Consider the following 18,303-nt stretch of genomic DNA (forward strand, 5'->3'; position numbering starts at 1 on the left):
TTAGAGACGCTCCTTGTTTGTGCAGCCTTAGAGTTCACTCAGTCCAAATTGCATCCCATACTCGATGTTCTCTATTGCATGCCCAGATGAGTGGAGAATGATTAACTCTCACAAGGGGAAGAGGAGTTAATTCCCAAACTGAAATTTTAAAGATTAAATAGAGCAAGAAGACATCCTCAAAATCATTCCAACACCAGGTGGCGGGTACCAGGAACCAGGTACCAGTCTGTGCTCGTTAGAATGGTTTGGGATGCAACAACAGAAAGCCCAATGAGGCATGTCTTACATTTTACAGATATTTGTTACATCATGTATCCAGAAGACAGGAGGAGGTAAACAGTTCCAAGTCTACTTAAGTAGCTCCACACCATCGCAGAGCCAGGATTTGTATCCTATTCTGCATCTACTGCGAATTGGATTAGGGGCCTCAGGCTGATGAAATGGCTGCCTTAGACCGCTGCAGGCGTCCTGTCCCTCCCAAAACTGCTGTCAAAGTGGGAAGTAGGGTGTGAGAGCAAAAATGGGCCTCCTCTGCAGGAAATCAGTCACTTTTATTTATTTATTTAAAAATTTTTGTTTATTGATTTCAGAGAGGGAGAGGAAGGGAGAGAGAGAGGGAGAGAGAGAGAGAGAGCTACCGATTTTGTTGTTCCTCTTAGTTAACATCCATTGATTGATTCTTGTACATGCGCTACCGGGAGATCAAAACCACAGCCTCAGTGTATTGGAACATGCTCTGATCAGCTGAGCTACCAACCAGGGCTAACCTCACTCTCTTTAAAAAAGGATTTATTTTTATGAAGGTAACCATGATTAATAATGTTATATAGAGTTTTAGGTGTGCAACATTGTAATTCAATATCTGTACACATTATAGTATGCTCACCACCAAAATCTAGTTGTCATCCGCCACTGGCCATAGCTTTGTTATGGGTCCTCGCCCACCAGTCACCGACAAATGGGAATGAGATGACCATGACTAGCTTGCATGATTCATCACCTGGGGGAGTCCTACCTTCCCTGAGCTCTTTGCCATCTGCTTAATACCTGAACGAAATTGGGGTTACGTGTCAAGGAAGGGGGCATGTGGAAGTGGTTTGTTGGGTAGGCTTTTGGTCTGGGCGGATTTGTTTCTTTGTTCAAGAAATAGTCCTTCGATTAGTGCTGAGTGCTGTGTGGCCTTGGGACCTGCTGTGTGTTCTCAGCTTCTCTGGAGTTTGGCTTCCTTACCTCTCAGAGTGAAAGATGTGTTCATGATGAGGGGAGACCAGAGTACATGGCTTCCTTGTCTCTAAAATGAAAGGGCTAAAGTTGATAATGCCGAGATCTTTCCCCCTAGTTCAGTCACTTACCTGTTTTTTTCTGTTATAACACTTTTATAGAGCTATAACTATGTTCTGTCAAAAGCCTTCAGGAGATGGCTAGTTTTACCAAAAGACAATTTATTCCCTTTCACCACCTAGAGCAGTGCCTTTCAAGGTGGGACTCCTACATTTCTGGAATATGAGTGGTGAGTGGATATATGAACCCACAGGGTAAGCATGGTATGCCTCCCAGGATTTTAACCAAAGATTTGGGAGAAAAGCCTTTGGAATTTATGTATTATTTTACATAAATGTGGACATATTATGTAATACAGTACAAAATTCTTAAACTTGGACAATGGCCATGTTCATTCTGGAAACATGTTCTTCTTCTCCAGAGGTCTGTAGATAGAAAACTTTGTGTGTTACAATGACTAATATTTCCTCAATTTAAAACATTGACCCAAAATTTGCACAGCAGTTGGATCTACTATCTAGATTAGGATTTCTCACCCTCAGCACATTGACATTTCGGGCCAAGACTTCCCTGTTGCGGGCGGCAGTCTGTGTATTTCCTAGGTGTGGTCACAAGATGTGTCTCCCAGTGTTGCCACTTGGACTCCAGGGGCAAAGTCACCCCAGCTGAGAATCAGTGATGTAGACAGATTAATATTTAAATTCTTACTCTGTACCTTGTTTGGGATCAATAGTTGTGTTGCCTTGAGCTAGGTACATAATGTCTATGTTAGCTTGTTTACCGTACAAACAGGGCCAGCTCCTAAGGTTGTTGTCTACATTAAATGAGGTCACAGATGTGGAGAGTCTAGCGCGATGCCAAGTTGGCCTAGATGCCTATAGGCCTTCCATGAATTTTAGTTTCCTTCTCTTTTTCCTTTCTTTTTCTGTGGCTTAAAGGGACACTGGATGTCATCTCACCAGAATTCTTGACTTTATTAATTAAGAGACTGAGGTTGATATAGATAATCTGTCTTCTCAACCCTAAAGCTGTCTTTATACTCGAGAAATACGAAAGAGATGTTGAAATGGAATTGTGCAGAGTGAGTTCAAAGGCCCTTTCCTGTCAAGGCTGATTTGCAAGATGCTTGCTCCTGTAGACATCCTCATGATATATTACCTCCGAGAAAATTCCAGAAGCACTAAATCCCTCCTGCGACTCGGACTGAGTTCAAATGTTTGATTTTAGAGACCATCAGTTATCTTTTTGGAAGCACTTGTTTTGTGCAACTTGGATGTTGGGGAAAGTAAACATTGAAACAAAACGTATGGAATAGGAGAGTTAATGCTCAAAGTTAAAAAAATTTTTATACTCACCAAGAACACACATCAGCTGTTCAAGAATCAGACAGACTAATAGGTGATTCCAATTTTGCTGTTTCTTTTCTCTCATGGACAAAGCTATTCCTACTAAAAAGACTGAGACTAACTGATGAAAAGAACTAAAGCCCCTGAGAGGGGCAAAATGGGGTAAGGGCTCTCCTAAGAAAGTCTATGTCTCTTGGACTAAACAGATCACTGTTAAGTACAAGCAAGCTATCAATGGAGATTTGCTGGTGAGATCTCAGTACCACTACAATTTTCCCTCTCCCCCACCTCTACCAACTATGGATTCATGAGTTTGGCAGTGGCTGTAGGCAACATTCCATAAAAAATTATGCTACCAGTGGCTGATGAGTGCTTACAAATTAAGCAGCAGTCCCACTAAGCCAGTAGCTTCTAGTAATACAGGTCATGCTAAAGTAATGTCATTTCCCCTTTCTAATTAAGGCTATTAGAATGGCTGAGCAGAAATGGAGGGAGCACAGCTATCCAGATGACAGTAAGGCATATCTCTTGAGACATCATTGAAGGCAAGATGTAGGAAGATGGGCTGGGTACCAATACCGTGCAATGACTGTGTGACTGTATCCACTGGGTGCCCAGTGACAAGGAAGCAGATCCTCAGTGGCTGCCACAGGGATTTGGGCCTGGATCTGTGCTCTCTACATTTTATAGCGTATTAACCAGGTCAAGCAAAGAATGTGTCATAGTTTGGGCTCTTTTGGCATCTGCTTGGCCCATAGGCCTTGAAGAAGATATAGACGTAGACAGCCATGGTTTATACCTAGTGACCCCAAGTTCTAGGGTACCACTTATTGCACACATTGCCTCAGGGGTAAGTATTCCATGGTATCAAAGGTCCTTATAGTTCTGGCCCCTGGCTACCTCTCTAGTCTCATTTTTGCTGCCCTCTTCCCTGTGCTCCTGACCTTTAGCTACACCAAACTGTGGTGCCCTGCATATACCATGGTGTTTTATGACCATATTTTGTACCTTTACCTGTCTCTGACTTGAGTGCCCTTTTTTCATCTGCCTACTTCATCAGCCTGACACATTCCTTCTCATACTCAAGACTTAGCTGAATCTTCCTATCCTCTGTAAAATCTTTCTTTTCCTTCCTACCCTTTTCTGGCACCATTGCTAATAAATTCTTCCGCATCCGAATTTTGGTAGTAGTACCCACCACTGTTTTAGTCATTATTACACTGTCTGAAAAACTTATTTATTTGTCTTTCTTGCCCACAGCTCTCTGTCCCTACCAACTGCTCCCCAAACAAGCAGTTTCAGCTCATTGAGGACAGGGACTACCTCTAACTCAGAGCCTGGTACATAACAGAGACAGTCAGTAAAGAAGATAATGAATAAAGACTGAATGAATGAATACATGGCATAGATAAAACCCATTATTCTGGCTCTCTGTTTACTGAGTCTCAGCCTGCTGAGAATCACAATTACATCTCTGTGTAGCCTGGCTCCTTAGATCCAGCTTTCCAAAGGATTTTTTAAAAATATACCATATAGCATTCCTTTCCCCTCCAGACATCTGCTGTCCTAATAAGGGCTTATAAATACACTGAAGCAGCAACAGAACCCCTTATCATGGCACAAGCAAACCACACTGCCACAAACTTATGGAGCCTCACAAGGCTATTAGTGTCTTGATTCATTGGGAAGTACACACCAAAAGCCAATTTTCCAACGCTCCCTCCTGTAGCACCTAAGGAGCTCTATCGGTATCCCCTAGACAGCAGGACACATTTTTGGAGCTGTTGTCTGCACTTTTGAAAAAGAATTGGAGCTTCACTCATCTCTTTTCTTCTAATTGACTTAGAAAGTCTGTATCGCCTTATTTAAGTGCAACCAGATCAGGGGAGTGCAAAGAATAATTTAACCTTCCTGGTGCTCTGGGAAGAGTGTAATTATTCTGGGCCTTTCAAAAAGGTGCTCTGTAGTATAATGAAAAAATTAAAATTTGAACGGGGCACTAAATGCAAGTCAGCAGGCATTTATGACTGAGCCAATTCTTCAGTTCTAGATAGCTAGATCAGGCAGTCATTGTTGCAGTTTGACTGAGTCGCCTGACCAGAAGACAGTCAGCCTGGCATGTCTCAGAGTCCATTCTGGTCCCCATGTAATGGGAGTTGACATTTGGGACCCTCCAAAGTCAAGGGGTGATGCTCCAGTGGTGATCCCTCTCACTCATAGCTAGGTCTGGCGTCACATGCAAACTTCTGCCTTATTGGGGGGTGAAAGCCTGGGGTTCTGGAGCAAACAGAGCAGAATGTGAGTTTTTAATGGCATCGCAAAGTCATAAGAAAGGAAACTTAGACCAGATTAATCACCTTTGAAAGGGCATCTGAATTTATTAATAATGTATGTATATCAAGATGTTTCTGTTTTGATCACAAAGCAAGAGTGAACCACTTATAAGCTTATAACCCTTATTATGTGGCCTGTTTGTGAAGCTTTCATCTGAAGTTTTCAAAGTATTTAAATGGATAGTACTTATTCATAATAATAATGTTACATGTTTAGGCCAAACATCACTTGGCCTCCGTATCCTCACAATGCGCTGGCTAAGAAACTCTAGAGCGCTTGGATTCTGCTTTGTAGTTGAGAAATAAGGGTTAGAGGGCTTGTGAGAGTGAAATGATATATAGAAACTTAACATGTTTGTGGCTCTTTCCAAAGGAGAAGTGTCATGGACAAAGGTCCCTCCAGATATCAAGATCAAACACGCCTTTTATCTGCTACCTTTCAAGCTCCCCAATTGTGGAGACAAGAAGACAATGGATCACACCCACTGCTCTTCTCATTTTGTGTGTTGAGGTCTAGGAGCCTGAAAGACAGGATCTAGAGATGGAAAGGCTGGGCTCAAAGAAAGAAAATGTGTTATACACCTGTTTTTGGACTCCTAAGAATAACAGAAGAGAATATGGAGGTATTGGGGCTTCACAGATCCTACTTTCAGAAAGAGTAGGACAAAATTAGATTTCCGACTCACACTCTGCTTGTTAAGTTTATATGTCAACTTGGCTCAGCCGAGTTGGTCAACCACCAATCTAGATGTCTCTGTGAAGGTGTTTCTTTTTAGATGAGATTAATATTTAAATGAATAGACTTGGAGGAAAGCAGATTACCTTCTGTAGCATGGGTAAACCTCATCCAATCAGATGGCAGCCTTAAGAGAAAAAAAGACTGAGGGCCCCTGAGAAAGAGAGAATTCAGCCAGTAGACAGCCTAGGGACACAGCTAAAAGGTCAACTTTTGGTGGGGTTTGCAAGTGCCAGCGTGGTCTGCAGACTTTGGACTTACCAACTCCCACGCTCACATGAGCTGCTTCCTTAAGTCAGAGCCTCTCTCTCTCTCTCTCTCTCTCACACACACACACACACTCACACACACACACTCATACACATACATATCTCCTACTGGTTCTATTTCTCTGGAGAACACGAATACACACAGCATGTACTGTAATAACTTCAGATGGATTAAAGATTTAAATGTAAACAAAAGAATAAAAGTACCAGAAGGAAATATTGCTTAAATATTTTGGTAGGCCTGGGCAGGAGTGAAGCCATGAAGAGAAAGACGGGCGGATATGACTAGGAAGGCTATATCTTCTAAATGCCCAGTGCCCTAGAAGCATTTAGGATGGCAAATGACAAACTGGGGAAATTAGCAATATATGCATCAGACTGAAAGTTAATATATTTAGTACTGTTACAAATAAGCTGAAAATCCTAATAGAAAAATGGGCAAGAACAAGTAAGTCACAAAAGAGGAACAAGTGACAAACACATGGAATCATGCTCAATATCAAAGAAATGCAAAAACAAATAAAACGTAATTTTTTGCCAATCGGGTCATCAAACACTTAAGAGGATGCTCATGGTCAGTATTAACAGTGATACAGCAAAGGAGGCCACTGTTAGTGGGGGATAAATTAGCAAACCTTGTCTTAGACTTCCCTACATTTTCATGTTTAACTCTGTGCAGGTCACAGCTGATCTGGGAGATACAAACTCTTTTCTTAAATATTGTTACATATATAGGGTGCATAGGTTCAAGGTCATGACTAGCTGTGTGTTTGTACATGACTAATGTTAAACCATGACATTTAAGCCATCAGTTTGGTTATAGTGTGTGTTTTGTAAGGGTGTGTAATATTAGATAGTAAATTGTATCAAAATATTTTGCAAGTGCTATGAAGTGTTTATGCCTTGAGCACAGCGGTATTGTTTGTGATGATTGTTACAAAGCTTTGCAACGCCAACTATTGAAGATTCTGATTAATTAATATAAAAGACACTTTTTGGTTGCATTTTTAGCAATACCCATGTTTCTGTTATTTGAAAGGAAAATTTTTTATTCTTTACATTTTTATATTTCTTTAATAATTTCTGAATTATAACTAAAATGAAGAAAAATCATGTATTTTATTATATAAGTATAATAAATGCAAATTTCAGGTGTTTTTAATTTTTTTCTGCATTTTAGCACATACTAGTGATGAATGTATCTCTTGGATACATGCAACCTATGCTGTTATGTTTTTGATGTGCCCTCCGCAGGGTTAAGATTACCACCAGACAGATGCACAGACCTTTATGGAAGTGCGCCAGCCCCGGCAATATTTATAACAGCACACAACTGGAAACAACTTCGATGCCCATCAGTATGGCGGTAGTTGGATAAATTGTGGTAAATCCATATAAATTAATTATGTTTATTTACCTAAATAGATGCCAATTATATATTAAATAAAAGGGGCAGTTACAAAAATATGCACAGTGTAATTCCAGTTATGAAAATACATATACTATATGTGGGTTAGTCATCATTCTTGAGTAGAAGAAAGCTTGGAGAGGAATACATGGACATGCTAATAGTGGGTGGAGGGATTGTGGCTGATGTACATTTCCATCTGAGTGTGGGTATGCGGTGGGGAATGGGGAATGTTATCTGTAATATTTCTACTATAAATTACATTGCTTGTATAATAAGAAAGAAGTCATTCTTATTATTCTTATTTATTTATTGCTAAAGTATGCGTGGGGTGAAGAAGGTGGTGAGGTAGGGGTGGGGCCAGTAGAATTAGGGACCCAAAATGAGGTGCGACGATGTACCAAACTTTGTTAAGAGTTCAGAAACCTCTGTCCTGGTTTCACATTTGCCATTCTTCTGCTTCCCACAGTTGATTAGCATTATACTTATGAAAAATAACGCTTACTTTGGGGAGCAGAATGTAGGGAAGCAAAGGAGACTGAATCCTGTTCCATAACCTGTCTGAGGGGGTGAAAGTAGGGGGCAGCCCTAGAGTGGGGGTACACAGCCTTCTGAGAGTGTAAAGCAGGTGGCCTCAGGGGCCACAAGAAGGGGAAGAGTGTGCCAAACTGCCCTGGAGGAAGGAGGAGAGGTCTGCCCGTTGAAACTGGGAGTTTGGGGTCCAGACACCTGTGGGTTAGGCCCACCTCAAACACTTGCTGGCCCAGGGCCACATACCCTTATATATATCTCCCCATGTGCACTGAGTTTTGAAAACCACTGCCTAATCTAGTCACCCAAATCCAGCAGCCCTGAATGTACAAGGAGAAAATGTCAGGATTCTTCTCTGGAGACACTGTTTTCAGGCGAGGGATTTACACATATGGACACCCCCTGGGAAGGAAACCAGCTTGCCCAACAGTCAAGCCCACCATGCCGCCACGGCCTGACCAAGCCTTGGCCAGGCAGACATAGCTTCCATCAGCTTTTAGGTCCCCCTCAAGAGCCATAAATGGGCAATGAAGTATCATGAAATAGTTAAGGAAAGTCTCCAAAAGTAAAAAGAGAGACCAAACCAAGTAGAGGGGGAAAATAATATATGGAACAATGCCTACAAAATTAGGATTAGAAATTCTCCAAGACAGAAGAGAAGATACTACCTCCCTTAAACAAGAGCAGAATGCTGAGTTTTTTAAAAAAGAGGGACCATCAGAGAACAAAATGGAGCACACAGAAATAAAAAAATGTGGTAGACGAAAGTTATGAGGGCAATCATAGTTATTGTTTATTGCAGCAAAAGGCTGCACAGCAGGATCGACAACGGAAAGATATTTCCCAAGGGTCCCCCCTGGGCAGTGCACGGTTGTTGCACAAAACTTTCTTTGGTCCTCAGCGGTGAAATGTAGAAACACGTGCAGTGTTTTGGCCCAGATGAGCCCTTTAAGACTTAGAATTCATAGTTAGAAAGCTATTTTGAAGAAAAGAAAAGGATTTTCAAACATCAGTATGTTATTTTTAATAACAGTGAGGCGTCTCTAACCAGCTTCTACATCTACGTATACTGGGGCACTATACTGTGGAGAGTGACTGGGCTAATCAAACAGCTCAGGACTTTTTGCTAAATTTTCCATTTCATTTTCCTATGTGACTATTTCTTTATTTTTTTATCTTGAACTATTGAAGAAGTCTCCTCAGCTCTTCGTCTGGCTCATAAGCTCTTTATTTTCAGATTAACCATTGAAGTGTACATTGTTCATGGGGTGTTATTGACCTGTTTGGGGGCAACACCATTTAGGGACTAGTGACACTCATCTGACAAAGGCTTGAAGGCCAAAAAACACAGGGTTGTCTTGTGGAAGCCTCAAAAGGAGAGTGCCGGTTATGTAAGTGGCCATGGTTTCTCCTCTCTTTGAGAACTGCGATTCCTCTCCTTTGTCCTGGAACTCAAGTAGTTTTATAGCTTATTATTTAAGAAAAGTTATTCAGATATTTTCTGTTTAAGACATCTTCCAGCAGTCTGGGGATCAGGAAAATATTAAAAAGTCAGTCATATTTTACAATTTCATTCCCTAAGTTTATTGTGGTGTCGTGGATTTCTGTGGGTCTCTCTGTAGAAAATGAAGAAATATAATTCATATGCTATGTGATTCATCCCTTCAAGTGTACAATTCAATGTTTTTGCTAGATTACATTGTTAATTTTTTTTAGTTGTGGAGAGATATACATTTTTATATCTATATCCAACAGAAAATTAGTCATTTTACCATTTTTAACCACTACACATGTAATTCAACACCAATTATATAATCACACTGATTTCCAAAAGTATGTTTTATTATCCCCAAACAGAATCTCTGTAATCACCAAGCAATCCATTTACTTTTAACATATTAGCAATTATTCTATCTTAGATAAAACTCTTCAAAGACCCTCAAATCCAAACTGGACAAAGACTAATTTTAGTTCCCAGTCCCAGCGTTGTTAGGTGTGTTACGGCCGTTGCACGGTTACACACACTCTGTGCATTGTTCTCAGCCCCGTCTTGGGTGCAGTAATGGCTCTGATGAAAGTTAAAGCCAAGGGGGTAAATGAAATGCGGGGTTTTAGTCGGATCGTATAACTATGAGCTACCAGAGAGTCTTCATACTCCCATCAGCAGGTTTCAGTTAACTTTCAAATTCAACCACATGGCTTTAAAAAATTATTCACTACATACTGGTGAATTTGGGAGTTTTGGGGGGCAGCAGCCACCCATTCTCCTCAAGAAGTTATGGCAAGTTGTTACCGACACCCACCACCAAGAAAAGCTCCACGTGTCCCTGGATATTCCTTCAGGGTTTGTGAACTTGTTCATGACACAGGAGCAGGCTATTTACTTGCTGGTCCTGAGGATTTCGGATATCCTTACACATTGGATACCTTCCTGGATTAGTATCTTCCTGAGATGAGGGACAAATAAATCTGGTAGACGGGTTGCGTCTGTTTGCATACTGAACACACCAATTAAACACGCTGTCCGTGGAGTTGCCATCTTTTTCCTTCCCTGATTCTTCTAAAGTCCTTTGCTGACACTGGTCCATTATTAGCCAAACATTGCACGAGTGAGTAGAAGACTTGGGGAAGTGAGTTTCACTACCCAAAATAACAAGTAAATTAGACAGTAAAATTTCTACTGCTGGATATTCAAGCAAAGATTAGATTGTTAGGTGTCAGAGATGGAGAAGATCATTCACGGATGCACTAGGGGTTTGAGAAGGATAATCAATTAAGTTTCCTTCAAATTCTGAAACTTTATGACATTATTGGCAGCATCACATTGTGGTAAAGAACTTGGACTTAATCACACAGGCCTGGGTTCAAATTCTGCCTCACTTACTTAACTAGCTATGTAGCTTTAAGCGAATTATTTAACCTATTCTATCACTCAGTATCTTCACCAGTAAAATGAGTATAGTCATAGAATTAAATAAATTAACACATGGAAATGCTTAGAATAAGTGCTGGGAAGTTTCGTATGTACGTAGTAAGTGTTAGGTATTATTACGACCTGTAACTACATTAGGGGTAATAAAATTATCATGTAATGTTGTTGGGAAGAATTAGTAGTTAGTTGGTGAATTACTATCTGCATAGTATGAACCTAAAAAATCTAAGATTTCTGAATTTGGGTGTCTAAATTACACAGACATTTATTTAATGCTCTGATTGCAAACATAAATTTGGGGTTATAAAGAATTAGGGTGGTCAGAGTAATGCCTCTTTGCCCCATTTATAGGCCCTAGTTGGCCTCTTCCACCAGCAGATAGTGTCAATGATTATTTCATGTAGTTAAACAATGTAAATAAGCCATTATTATTACAGTAGTCCACCCTTATCCACAGAAGACACATTCCAAGACCCCCAGTGGTTGTCTGAAGCCAAGGATAGTAACAAACCCTAGGTACACTGTTTTTTCCTATACCTACATACTTATGGTAAAGTTTAATTTATGCATTAGTCATAGTAAGAAACAAACAACAGTAACTAATAATGGAATAGAACAATTATAATATACTGTAATAAAAGTTATATGAATGTAGTTTCTCTCTCAAAATATTTTATTATGCTGTACTCAGCTTTTCACTTGAAGGAAGCACCTCACACCTTCTCTTTGGCATGTCCGATCTGCCAGCAGCACTGCTCTTGTGCTTTGGGGCCATTGCTAAGATAATAAGGGTGCCTTGAGCACAGCGCTGTGATATGGAGACAGCCGATCGGCTCATTGAGACTGCTAAGTGACTAATGGATGCTGAGGAACAGGTGGGTATCCTGGACAAAGAGATCACGTCCCAGGTGGGATTGAATGGGACATCGCGAGATTTCACCTTGCTACTCAGAATCATGCGATTTAAAACTTATGAGTTGTTTATTTCTGAAATTTTCCACTTAGTAGTTTTGGATTGCTGTTGACTGTAGGTAGCTGAAACCACCGAAAGCTAAGTGCTGTAAAAGGAAGGACCACTCTCATTAGGAAATGCTGGTTGACGACGAGGGCTGTGAACAGCAAAGGGAGTGTTGAGTTCTCAGATGCTAGAACCAGCCAAACCTTAGTGATTATCCAGACCGAGCCTCTCATTTTACGAAATTAGGCAGGGACCCATCCAAGGTCAAATAGCTACTTCATGCCAGAGCCAGCATGGAAGAAGCCAGCCCTTGATTCTTAGAGTAATGTTCATTTTGCCTAAGTTCCCTTTGTAAATCTGAAGGTAGCTCACAGCCAATCTGGACACATCAGGACAAAAGTGTACTTGTTTTCTTAAGTAAACTCACGTGTTTATTGTCTAGGATCCTCTTTGTCTTAGGCCTTGATGACCTCATCTGTAGATGCCAAAACTAATGTTTTTTATACCCTAATTTATGCAGAAACATAATTACACCACATGGATATACCAGACTAATTTAGCTATTCTCCTATTGATCGATACTTAATTTGTATTCAGTTTTTAACCTTGTAAACAATGCATACAGTGGACTTTTTAAAGGTTAGAATTTTCAAGTTTTCAACTTACAATTCATTTATCAATCAGACATTTGTCAGGCATCTGCCATGTGCCTGGAACTGTGCCTTTTTTAATGACGTCAACAACTAGAAGAAAAAACTCTGCCTGTCAGTTCATAAGGTGAAAATGGATTTCTGTATAAACTGCCTACCCCATAATAACCTTCATCAAGAGAGCTATAATTTCAGGAGAGCCTGCTCTGTGCGGCTGCTGTGTCAGACATTCTACAGTTGCTTATCCATACACAGGTCACTAGTATTCTCATTGTACGGATGAAGCAGCCGAGTCGTAGAGAGGTTAAGTAAACTACGCAAGGACACGATGAAGAAGTGATAGAATTGAGTTCACTCATCATTCAACAAGCTTTTGTGTTTGTTTGTTTGTTTCCAGGGAGGGTCTACTAATGCCAGGCATTCTTCTCGAGTCACACTGGGAAGTAATACAGTGTCAAGTAAAGCAGATATGGGGCTTATGCTCTGGGTGGCCAATGATAAACAAGCAAACAGAGATAAAAATTCACAGTCGTGAGGTGCATAATGATGTTTCAGTGAAATGTGGACTGCAGAGATGAGAGTGGTCCCATACAATTATAATGGAGCTGAAAACTTCCTATCATCTAGTGACATGGTAGCTGTCATAATGCCATAACACAATGGGTTATTCACATATTCAAGGTGATGCTGGTATAAGCAAACCCATGGGACTGCCAATCATTATAAAAGTATAGAACCCCTAGCTGCTAAAGCTCAGTGGATTGAACTCGGGCCTGCGAAGCAAGGAGTCACTGATTCCATTCCCGGTCAGGGCACATGACTGGGTTGCAGGCCAGGTGTCCAGTAGGGGGCATGCAAGAGGCAACCACATAGTGATGTTTCTCACCCTCTCTCCTTCCCTTCCCCTCTCTAAAAATAAAATAAATAAATAAATTTAAGAAGTATAGCACATGTAACTACATATAGTACATCATACATGATAATGGTAATAGACAACCATGTTCCTGGTTTATGTATGTACTGCACTATACTTTATTATAATTTTAGAGAGTGCTCTTTCTGATTATAAAAAAGTTCACTGCAAATCAGTATGCCATGCTGCGCTGGCAGCAGTCCCATACGTCTCAGGTTTACTGTGTCTCATGATTGCATCATTTTCTCTTGTGCTTGATCTATTCTAGTGTTATTTTGTCCAGTAACATGCTGTATTAGGTTTGTAGCCTACAAGTAATCGCTATATTATATGGCATGGGTATGGAGTTGACTACGCCATCGACCTTTGTGTAAGAGCACTCTATCACCTACAGACACATTTCTCAGAATGTGTCCCTATTATAAAGTGGCATATGATTGTCATTACGAATTGTGCTATGAAGCAAATGATGGGTGCAGTGACAGAGAGTACTGGGGGCAGAGCAGGAGGAGGATTGCTGCTTCGATTGGATGGTCAGAGGCCTTTCAAAGGAGATGACTTTTAGTCGAAACCGTGAAAAAAGAAGGCAGAGCTCCTGCAGCAGAGGCCACAGCTGATCTGAAGGCTCTGTCTGTCGTGGGGGAACATTTGGCATGCTTGAGGCACTAGCAGGAAGGACTCCAATGTGGCTTCAGGGAAAGTGGTGAGGTCAAGGTGATACATGAGGAGTATGGAGAGAGGGCAGCTCTGAGCCTGTGGGATTTCCTAGGTCATGGAGAGGAACATGGATCTTATCTGAGAAGGTGAAATGATCTTATTTACGTTTTAAGTAATCACTTTAGCTTTTCTATAAAGGGTTAGAGAGAGGAAAGAGTGAAACTGTTGAGATGAGTTAGGAGGACACAGCAATTGCTCAGGCGCAAGATAACCAGCGCTCAGGCTATGACGGTCGTATTGACAACAGCAGGAAGAAGGAAGGTCTACCTGGTTTTTGGTGTTACAAATGACAGGAGTGTGTGACTCCAGGGTCCATCCCTCCCTGTGTCACAGAATCCTCCCTGGCTGGGAATGGGGAAAATCTTGTGGAAGATTCTTATTTCTGGAAACCTTTAGGTTTTCTATGTTGGCTTCTTAAAGTTGAACACTTTTTCAAAAGACTTGAAAATTTCCTTGCCCTCAGTCACACCACCCACGTTTATGATGCCCTGGTGAATTATTTCTGCAGACCAGAGGTATTGCTCACACTGACTCCTGACTTCCTGAATGTCACAAACACTCAGCTCAGTGCATGTGACTTCCTGCTGTTTGAGGCTTATGGTGTTGCAAGGGATGGCTTCCCATGAGGCAAAACCTGATCATGGTCTATTATTTTAAGTCACACAGAATTGGGTGGCAAAAATGGTGGGGACGGAAACCCTAAAAGCTTTGAACGAATTATTGGACTTAGAGTCTAAAGGGACATTTCTGTTTTCTTCTTTTTATTTAAACATGTTTTCTTTTATTATTATTTTCTTTTCTCCAAACAATGACTATTGATTACCAGATAATAAGAAAGTACAAAGAACAAAACATATAATTCTACTCACTCCAGGTATCACTGTAATGCTTTCATATACGTAAAGTTAACTTCTGAACCATCGTTTTGTCTGGTTTTTATTAATATGAAAAAATCAGTCATGCTCATGATGGACAGTTAAGAGAATATAAAAAATTACCAAGAAGAAGGCAATTTCCTATCCAAGGACAGAGGTTAATAACATTTTAATATGTTTCCAAGTCCTTTTTGGTGCAGATTAATTGATATCATACCATCTATGTCTTTTTCCACCTACTATTGCTATCTAACACTTTCCTATGTTATTACAAGCTCTTCACGATGATCACATTTAATCACCACATAAAACTGAACTCAGCTTTTGCTACAATGTGCCTTCAGTTCCCAACTGCAAAACAATAAACCCGTGTAAAAATAACGCCACCCTCACTGGGCTGCTGTGAGAATTGCCCAGGTTGGATGGGTTGATGAGCACAGCGCCCGATGCCTGGCAAGAGTATCCAACCAGTGTTCCCAGGGGTCATCGTTTCCCTCCTACAAATTAAGTCAACTTCGTTTTTCATAATTAAATGTAAATCCTTAAAGAAAAATCTTTGCGTATAAAGCTCTTTCTTTATAAACCATTCCCATTTCTTTTAGAGTTAATTCCTAGAAGTGGACTTCGTGGGTCAGACAGTGGGCATCATGTCAAGGAGCTTAACGTTGTGTTTGCAAGTGTTCCCGTAGGGTTGTGAGGGGCATATTGAGATCTGAAGTATTATGAGTGGCTGCCTTGTTGATGATAGCCATGAGCAGATAGGTAGTGTCATGGGAGATGACCCACAGGGTTAATATTCTGTACTGAGAACAATATTTATTCTCAGTTACCACATAGGGGAGAGGGAGGAGCGCCTTCCTGTCTGTAGCAGAGTCACCTCGGAGGCTCTTGAAACATTTAACTCTCTCTTCTGCCTCCTCAGCATCATGGTATCCCTGCCATGACAGCCTGGGGCATGCTTTTTTTCTCCTGAAAATCTCACCATCCTCTCCCTCAGAAATCACTGGTATATAACGGCTTTACAGATACAGGTGTGTCATTTCCTTCAGATGTGTTGGATGAGAAATTTGTGAGCAGCAATCACTGGTTTAGGTGATGGCATATAGTTGTTAGGACTCAGGGTCTGAAGCAAAAGGAGAAATTGCATCTGTCAATTTTGAGAAAGACTGCTTGGTACATTCCTGAGGCTGCCCTTAGTGGATCACAGCTTTGCTCTGGGCCCCACTTTAGATGCCCTGGGAGACTATCTGCTGAATTTAAAGTATACGGTGTTTAAGTCTGCCATGGAAACACAATGATCTCTTCATTCAACTCAGATCAATTTTCAGGCCCTGAGCTATTCCCTTTTAAATTCTACACCCTCAGACTAGTGAACTCAATTTAGCTGCTTTTTCCTTCATCAGAGCTGCTATTCCTCAGCTACCTCCTCCTCCTCCCTAGCCTGACTATAGATGGCACACAGCTTTTTGCTTCCTCTTTTCCATGTTGTTTGGGTGGGGCTTAGCTTAGCCCGCCCCAAATCTGGCCAATCAGACTATTTCATCTCCTTGGCCACCATGATTGGTGCAGAGGCAGGCATAGGACCCAAACCGGATCAGAGAAGACAGAAGAGACTTCCTCTGAGGTACAAGCTGTACAAGTGGTGTAAGTACCAGCTGCTGGGAGCCGTTGTGAAGCTTTCTGCCATAGGAGAGAATGAGACCAAATGGCAAAGCGAAGCAGAGCTGAGATATGGAAGGAGAGACGGGGAGCTTAAGGACATTATTTAAGCTCCTGGTTTTAGTTGTAGAAGCTGGAGGCTTCTTTTGATTCTCCTCATGTACTTGTGTGTTTGTTTTTGTTTAGAGTCAAAAACAATGGTTCTCCCAAAGAGGACCCATGGCTGAATAGGTGTCAGCATTAACTTACTTTCTTAAATTTTTTAATTGAGGTATAATTGACATATAACATCATGTTAGTTTTAGGTATATAACATAATGGTTCGATATTTGTCTATATCACAAAATGATCGCCACAATGAGTCTAGTTAATATCTAACACCATGTGTAGTTACGATTTTTTCCTTGTCATGAGAACTTTTAAAATCTCTCTTAGCAACTTTCAAGTATGCATTACAATATTATTTCTAAAAAAATTTATTGAATTTTTGGAGTGACATTGATTAATAAAATTACATAGATTTCAGGTGTACAATTCTGTAATACGTCATCTGTATATTGTATTGTGTGTTCATGATCCCAAGTGAAGTCTCCCTCAGTACAATATTGTTAAATATAGTTACCATGCTGCTCATTCTTTCCCCGTGACTTGTTTGTGTCTTTAGACCACTTTTAGCCATTTTACCCTCCGCTTACTGCCCTGCTCTTTCCCCAACCCATCCTCTGGCAACCACCAGTCTGTTCTTTGTATCTGTGAGATTGGTTTGTCACTGCTGTTTTCAGATTTCACAGGTAAGTGAGTTTATACAGTATTTGTCTTTCTCTGTCTGGCTTATTTCACTTAAGGTAAGGCCTTCAAGGTCTAGCTGTGTTTTTGCAAATGGCAAGATTTCATTTTTTATGGCTGAATAGTATTCCAATGTGTGTATGCCACATTTTCTTTATCCATTTTTCCATCAGTGCACACTTAGGTTGTTTCCATATCTTGGCTATTGTAAATAATTGAGGTCATGAACATGGGGTGCATATATCTTTTTGAGTTTTTGTTTTCTTTGAGTAAATACCCAGAACTAGAATTGCTTGATTGTAGGGTAGCTCGATTTTTAATTTTTGAGGAACTTTCATACTGTTTTCCATAGTGCTTTTACCAATTTACATGCTCAACACAGCGTATAAGAGTTTGTAGTTCTTAACATCCTCAACAACACTTGCTATTTCTTGTCCTTTTGATAATAGCCATTCTACCAGCTATAAGGTGATATCTCATTGTGGTTTTCATTTGCATTCCCTGATAATGCAATATTGAGCATCTTTTTACATACTTGTTGACTATGCGTATGTTTACATTATTTTATTTCTTGATGAGTAGAGAATGTTATGCCCACTCATAATTCCTGGTGGGCATGGGCACAGGGGGTTGGAAAATTGTAAGTGCTCAACAAATATTGGGATAGTAAGTATTAAATGAATGAATGAAGGAATGAATGAATAAGTCAATGACATAGTATCCCTAATTCGCTTTCAGAGTCAGAGTATTAAAAATTGATCATTAACCAAGAATGGGCAGGAGAGGTTTGGTCCATGACATTTATCAAGGTTGTCTGGCTGTTCAGAGCTCTAGACAGAGTCAGATTCAGGTGGACTGAAATACGAAGTTCCACGGAGTGAGTGGACAACAGCTCACAGTTGGTGTTAC

The 18,303-nt window shown here is 40.6% G+C and overlaps 1 long non-coding RNA gene across 4 annotated transcripts in view; it reads left to right on the plus strand.

Annotated features, from left to right (window-relative positions):
- Window positions 1-18,303, plus strand: part of LOC128626003 (uncharacterized) — a 78,887-nt gene that overhangs the window by 58,998 nt on the left and 1,586 nt on the right. For 2 of the 4 annotated variants that reach the window (XR_008389885.1, XR_008389886.1), the window contains one exon: window positions 5,334-7,583. The exons of the other annotated variants lie outside the window; for them this stretch is intronic. This is a non-coding gene — a long non-coding RNA (uncharacterized LOC128626003). Of the gene's footprint in view, window positions 1-5,333; window positions 7,584-18,303 lie in introns of those variants that run through there. 4 annotated transcript variants of the gene reach the window in all.

The sequence above is a fragment of the Artibeus jamaicensis genome, unplaced genomic scaffold (genome assembly GCF_021234435.1).
Source record: "Artibeus jamaicensis isolate MK-2021 breed Jamaican fruit bat unplaced genomic scaffold, CSHL_Jam_final scaffold_1964, whole genome shotgun sequence".
Taxonomy (NCBI): Eukaryota; Metazoa; Chordata; class Mammalia; order Chiroptera; family Phyllostomidae; genus Artibeus; species Artibeus jamaicensis.